We start from the raw sequence: 6,804 nt of genomic DNA on the forward strand, positions 1-6,804 counted from the left end.
AATCGCTGTTATACTTAGCTTGGAATAAATCCTGTTAGCTGTTCACCCTGTGGTCGCGTCCCTCATTCCGAACCTCTAAACTGGCGACGAGGATGGGATCAGCGATTCCGTGACGCTAGGGTGGAAAGAGAGAGACAGACAGTTAGCTGCCGCCTTCCAGACCGGCAACGAACGCTGCCTGAAGAGGGAAAAAGTTTTTTTTTGTGGCCCTCAGTATCTCTCCCTTCACAACCGTCAGGATGACATCTGCTCTACCTCCTTTTGCCCCCTTTGGTTCGGCCGGAGAATCTTGGGAAGGGTTTATGGAGAGGTTTGAGTGTTACCTGATCGCTTCCAAAAATCAGGCTCAAACCGAAGAGGAAAAATGCAGCTTTTTCCTCTCATGCTGCGAGCCATCTATGTTCACCTCAGCAAGAGCTTTGGCAGCCCCACGGCCAGCATACAAACTTGGGTGGGACGAACTCATGGCCAGATTGAAGAATCACTATGCACCCACCCCTTCAGTCATCGCTCGCCGTTTTGCCTTCCGCAGGCGAGTCCAAAAACAGAATGAATCCATCAGTCAATTTTTGGAGGCTCTGCGGATGGTGGCTGCCCAGTGCGAGTTCTCCAACCTTGAGGAAAATTTGGTGGAACAGTTTGTGTGCGGGGTCCGCGATGTCAACCTGCGGAGCCGCATGTTCCGAAATCACCGAATTACACTCCTCCAGGCCGTGGAAACTGCCCGAGCCGCTGAACTATCTGAGCAATCCACGGCCGACATTGAGCGGTTACAGATTGCCACACCAGAGCGAGCACCGCCTGACGCATCGCCACAAGCCCACATGGTCGAGGACGACCTGGCTTATGAGGATCCAGAGGAAGAAGTGGTGGCCCAGATGAGGACTGTGCCTAAAAGGAAGCCGAAACCGCAACCTGCAGCCCAACAGGCGTCCGCAGTGCCCTGCCGGGGTTGCGGAGGCCGTCATAAACGCCAGGCTTGCCCATTTTTGAATGCCATCTGTAATCGGTGCAAGGGCGAAGGCCACCTGGCTAAGGTCTGCAGGGCATTATTGCCGGCACCCTCGTTCCTTCAATCTCCCGGCCGTTCCCAGGCACAACCGCGCCGCCAGCAGCAGCGGCCACCGAAGAGGTCGGAAGATTGCTACCAGTCCACCAGTCAACCATCTACTTTTGACAGTACGGCGAGCCAAGCCGTTGCAGGGGCCCGGAAGGTCTCGACCTCCGTCCAGCTGGAAGGTCAGCCGTGCCGGATGGAGGTGGACTCTGGCTCTTCTCGGTCCCTCCTGCCCTGGTCTCTCTTCGCCAAACTGTGCCCTAAAGTGCCCCAGAAACGCCTAAGGCAATCTGAGGTTTCCCTAAGGGATTACCAAGGGAGGGTGATTCCTACGCTGGGATCCTTCCCTATCTCTGTATGTTATGGCCAATTCCGGGGAAAGCTACCCATCCTTATAGTCAGGGATGACTTGCCGGCCCTTCTGGGCCTGGATTGGTTTCCTGCCCTGGGATTATCAATTGGGGGGGTCCACCGGGTGGTTCCTAGCACTCTCGAGGACACCTTAAAGGAATTTTCGGACGTTTTTGACGGCCAGTTAGGCCGTTACAAAGGGACCCCCATATCTTTAAGTTTAGACCCTCAGGTTGCTCCCATTAGGCTGAAAGCCCGTAGGGTGCCTTTTGCCTTAAGGGCCAAGGTTGACGCCGAACTGGATAAGTTGTTGGCGCAGGGAGTCATCGAGCCCGTTGATCATTCCCCTTGGGAGACCCCCATCGTCCTCCCAATTAAACCAGACGGGTCGGTGAGGATCTGCGCCGACTACAAGTCGACGATCAACTTGGCCCTTCAGGCAAACCCCTATCCAGTCCCTGTAGTGCAACACCTGCTCCATTCCCTGGGGCAGGGTTGCACATTCGCCAAACTGGATATGGCGCAGGCCTATCAACAGCTCCCGGTGGATGACGATGCGGCGGCTGCCCAAACCATCGTCACCCATCGTGGGGCTTTCCGTTGTCGCCGCCTGCAATTCGGCGTTTCCGTGGCCCCGGGGATCTTCCAAAGCCTGATGGAGCGGCTGCTCCATGGGCTGCCGGGCGTGGTTCCGTATTTCGATGACGTCCTGATCGCTGCTTCCAGCCGCTCAGAACTCATCGAAGTACTGCGGAAGGTCCTCAGTCGTTTCAGGGGCGCGGGTTTAAAACTGAAATGCAGCAAATGTTCATTTGCTGTTCCTAGAGTGGAATTCTTGGGCTTCATGATTGACGCCCAAGGCATCCACCCTACACCGTCTAAGGTAGCTGCCATTAGGAACGCCCCTGCTCCCACCTCCAAGGCGGAGCTACAGGCGTTCCTAGGGCTTCTGAACTTTTACGCCCCTTTTATACCGCACAAGGCGTCACTAGCCGAGCCGCTGCATCGGTTGCTCGACCGATCTGCGGCCTGGCGCTGGGGGAGCCGCGAAGCGCATGCGTTCGCGGCTGTCAAAGAAGCTCTGACGTCAGCGGCAGTCCTAGTCCAGTACAATGACAGGATGCCTCTGACGTTAGCTTGTGACGCCTCCCCCTATGGAGTCGGGGCCGTCCTAAGCCATGTCCTCCCAAATGGCTTAGAGGCCCCTGTGGCCTATTACTCCCGGACACTCTCCTCGGCGGAGCGTAATTACAGCCAGATAGACAAGGAGGCTCTGGCTGCAGTGTCCGGGATTAAGAGGTTCCATGACTACCTCTATGGTCGGCCTTTCACCCTTGTCACTGACCACAAGCCACTCCTTGGGCTTTTGGCAGGTGACAAGCCGACCCCCCCCATCCTCTCCCCCAGAATGACTAGATGGACGGAGTTCCTTGCAGCGTATTCTTATACGCTGCAGTACCATCCAGGCAAGCAGCTGGGGCATGCCGATGCCTTAAGCCGCTGCCCGTTACCGGAGACCGACACCGCCCTAGTGCCCTGTCTCTCAGTCCTGTCCATCGCGTCTTCCGGTCTCCCAATTTCGGCCGCGGATGTCGCGGCCTGTACCAAGGCCGATCCGATCCTCTCCCAGGTCGCTTCCTGGGTCTCGAGGGGATGGCCAGTGGACAAAGTGGCAGAGGGCTTCAAGCCCTTTAAAATCCGGCAGGCGGAGCTCTCCCTCCACGGGGGGTGCCTCATTTGGGGGGATCGAGTGGTGATCCCCACCGCGCTGCGACCACAAGTCCTGTCCCTGCTCCATAAGGATCATCCGGGCATAGCACGAATGAAGGCATTAGCCCGTAGCTATGTTTGGTGGCCCTTACTGGACTCAGAGATAGCGGCCTATGTTGGCCGCTGCAACCCCTGTCAACAGTCTAGGCCTAATCCCCCAGCTGGGCCGGCTCGTGAGTGGGAGGCTCCGAGAGGCCCATGGTCACGCCTCCACCTAGATTTTGCCGGTCCCTTTCACGGCCAGAATTTCTTGGTAGTGGTGGACGCTTACTCCCGCTGGGTGGAGCTGATCCTGATGGGCTCCACCACAGCTGAGAGTACGGTCCGAGCCTTGAGAAGGCTGTTCGCGACCCATGGGTTGCCGGACCTGATTGTTTCTGATAACGGGCCCCAATTTATGTCCACCACGTTCCAGGAGTTTCTGGCCATGCAAGGGATTCGACATGCGCCCATAGCCCCGTACCACCCGGCCAGCAATGGCCGGGCGGAGCGGGCGGTCCGCTCAGCAAAAGAGGCACTGGGCCGCATGGACCGGGGCGACTGGCAGGAGAAAGTGGCGGCTTACCTGCTAAGCCAACATTCCACTCCCTGCCCAACGACCAACCGAAGCCCCTCGGAGCTCTTGATGGGCAGGCGCCTACGGACTCCCCTGGACCGGCTACATCCATTGTATTCAGGGGATCAGCCGAGCAACCTGGGGGTTATCCCTTCCCGTTCATTTAAAGTAGGGGACGCGGTGTGGGCCCGGGCATTTTCGGGGCCTTCTAGATGGGTGCCAGCCACTGTGACTGCCCTGACAGGCCCGTGTTCTTTTAGAATCGGACTGGCTGACGGATCCCAATGGAGGCGTCACCTGGATCAGTTGAGGAGACGCCTCCCACCGCCAGCCGGCGGCCCGGACCCAACCGATGCCGGCACCGCCTGCCCGGGCACCCAGCTTGAGGCCTTCGCCACTCCAGGCCTCTCCTGTCCACAACCGAGAACTCAATCCGGAGGAAACACGCCGCGGGCCTTCACCACACCAGGCCCAACCTGCCCGAGCGCCCCCTGCCGGGAACGTCCACAATCATCTCAAGCCGCCGCAGAACAGTCCCCACCGAGGCCAAGGGTCCTCCCTCCCGACACGCCTTCCAAACACGACACCAGCACAGTTGACACACCACCTCGCCCCTACTCACCAGTACAGTTGAGCCCTCCTTCTGGGCCGTCCCAAGAAGGCGTGCCTTGGAGCTACACCCCCTTCCGGGAGGAGCTACCACAAGGAGGTCCTCCTCCGCCGACGACTAGGGGAGAACTGCGCAGATCAGGGCGGGTCCGGCACCGCCCCGCCTACTTACAGGACTACGCATGCTCCACCCGCGGAGCATGCGCGGAACTGGGGGGAAGGGGTATTGAATATTCATAGCCTCATTAATATGTATAAGCCATGTAAATGGCCTCGCTGTTCTTGTATTTCAGCACCTTTGTGCTGGCCAGCAACAGCCTCCTCCGTCCGGATTGGTTAGGATGCGAGGGAGGCTGTTGCCGGCTGAATGCTTGTTTCTGATTGGTTGAAGCCCGAGTATATAAGGTTTTGGCGGGCTGGTTATGAACTGAATCGCTGTTATACTTAGCTTGGAATAAATCCTGTTAGCTGTTCACCCTGTGGTCGCGTCCCTCATTCCGAACCTCTAAAGTAGGAATCAAAATGTAAATATTGATATCTCTGTGTGATTTTCTGTAAACTTCAATGTTAATGTTCCTGTTTTCCTTAATGTGTACTGCACAGTCCAGGAAGGCTAGACTATTTTCCTTAATATCTTCCTGTGTTTGATGTTTCTGTCCACAGAGTTGATGTGTTTGGTGAATGCTTGCATTCTCCTAGGCACTGCTTGGAGTGTCCAAGCATGCATTAACTTCAGCTTGCTGCCCAAGGACCGAGTTCAAAGTTTGTGTAGCCACACCTCCTGCTCCCTTTAGAGGCTCAGTTTAAAAAACTCAGTTGCCCTGAAAGGACGCAGTTAGGGAGCTCCAGTACTTGGACAGCAAGTTGGACTCTCCAAACAGCCTAGTGTAGCCTCTTTTCTTATTTTTGTGTTTAGAGTGTAGCTTAGGAAGCATTAGGTTTTGTTATTTTCTTCCTTCAATTGAAACTTCCTTCCTATACCCTTCTGATGCGTGGAACAGGCAGCTTAGAGCACGGCTGCCTTCTGCAACCACTACAGTCAAGGCACCACCGAGAGGTTCGTCAGCAGCCGCTGGCGGGCTCTGGGGGCAGGTAGGAAGGTTAGGGATCCCCCAAAAGCTGTCAGAGGACTGTGTTTAGCCCCAGAGGCTCTACTGAGCTCTCTGGATTGCTGACAGCTCCCCAGTGCGCTCCAAAGCTTGCGACGGCCATTTTGAAAAGAAAAAAAGTGGCACACTTTATTTTCAAGCCGTTTTGAATTGCCACAGCCTAGTTCCATAGCAGATTGCCACTGCGAGAGCTTCTTAACATTGGGATCTCGCTCTGGGGCTCCAGGCAGTTCTCCCCCTCCCCAGGAAGATTATTAAGAGTGGCTGCAGGGATTTTGGCTTTGCTCTGGCCATTCCCTGCTTTATTTTAGCGCGGATCTGCAGTGTCCTGGGACTCTCCAATTTGGTACCAAAAAATTGTTCAGCGTTATTGCTCCCTGTCTGGCTCCATTTTCCTCAGGACTTGGACTGAATTAAAGGGCCCATTATCCAAACTCTATCATGTACAGTGATTAATTACAACCAAGCTGTGATAGGGCTGGAAGTGAACCATGGCCAGCAATAGTGTGGCTGAAGTCAGGGATCAAACTGAGCCTACCTCTAACAAGCGCAGCCGGCCCAATCCTGCTGCTAAAGGGGACAGTGCAGGATGCCCTGCAAAGAGGAAACAGCCCAAAGCCAAGAAGGTCTCCAAGGCTGCAGAAAGATTGGCTGAGAGGAGACAAAAAGTCCTGGAGAAGCAGTTTCAAAGGGCAGTAAATGCCCAGGCACAAACTGTTCGAGACAGGGAACCACCACCGGCTCAGGTTCCTAATCAATGGGAGGGATCTCCATCTCTGGTGGAAGAAGGGGACTTTGGCTTTTCACCCAATCCTTTCAGGGCATCTCCCAGGTCTGCTAATTCATCCCTGGAAGAGGTGAATATGGAGGAGGCCTGCTCTCTAATGGGGGAGGAACTTCCCCTTTCTGGTCCTATTCCCGGGATCACTCCTGAGTTATCCCAAGCTATCCAGGAGGTGGTCACACGGGCGATATCGCAGGGGAATGCATATGGCATCCAACAGCTGAGTCTCACCTTGCCTCTCCAGAGCATGGTCAGAGCTAAGGTGCAGGCCACAGGGGCTCACACTCAATCTACAGGAGCCTCCCTTCCTGCTTCCTCAGCTGTCAGCAAGGTGTCTCAGGATGAGGAGAGTGGACAGGATCTGTTGGAGGATGAGAATCCAGTCCTCGACGCCCCTGTCTTCTCAGGCTTATTCAAGCCCTCAATATTCAAAGCCATTCTGACCAAGGCTAAAGCTTCGTCCATTCAAATGGGACTCCCCGCCCAATCTGACAAGAATGCCACTGAACAGGGTAGCAAGGAAATGATTGGATCAGGGGATCCAGGCGCAGGTCTCTTTAAGGAGACC

This window comes from Thamnophis elegans, chromosome 2 (genome assembly GCF_009769535.1).
Source record: "Thamnophis elegans isolate rThaEle1 chromosome 2, rThaEle1.pri, whole genome shotgun sequence".
NCBI classification, from domain to species: domain Eukaryota; kingdom Metazoa; phylum Chordata; class Lepidosauria; order Squamata; family Colubridae; genus Thamnophis; species Thamnophis elegans.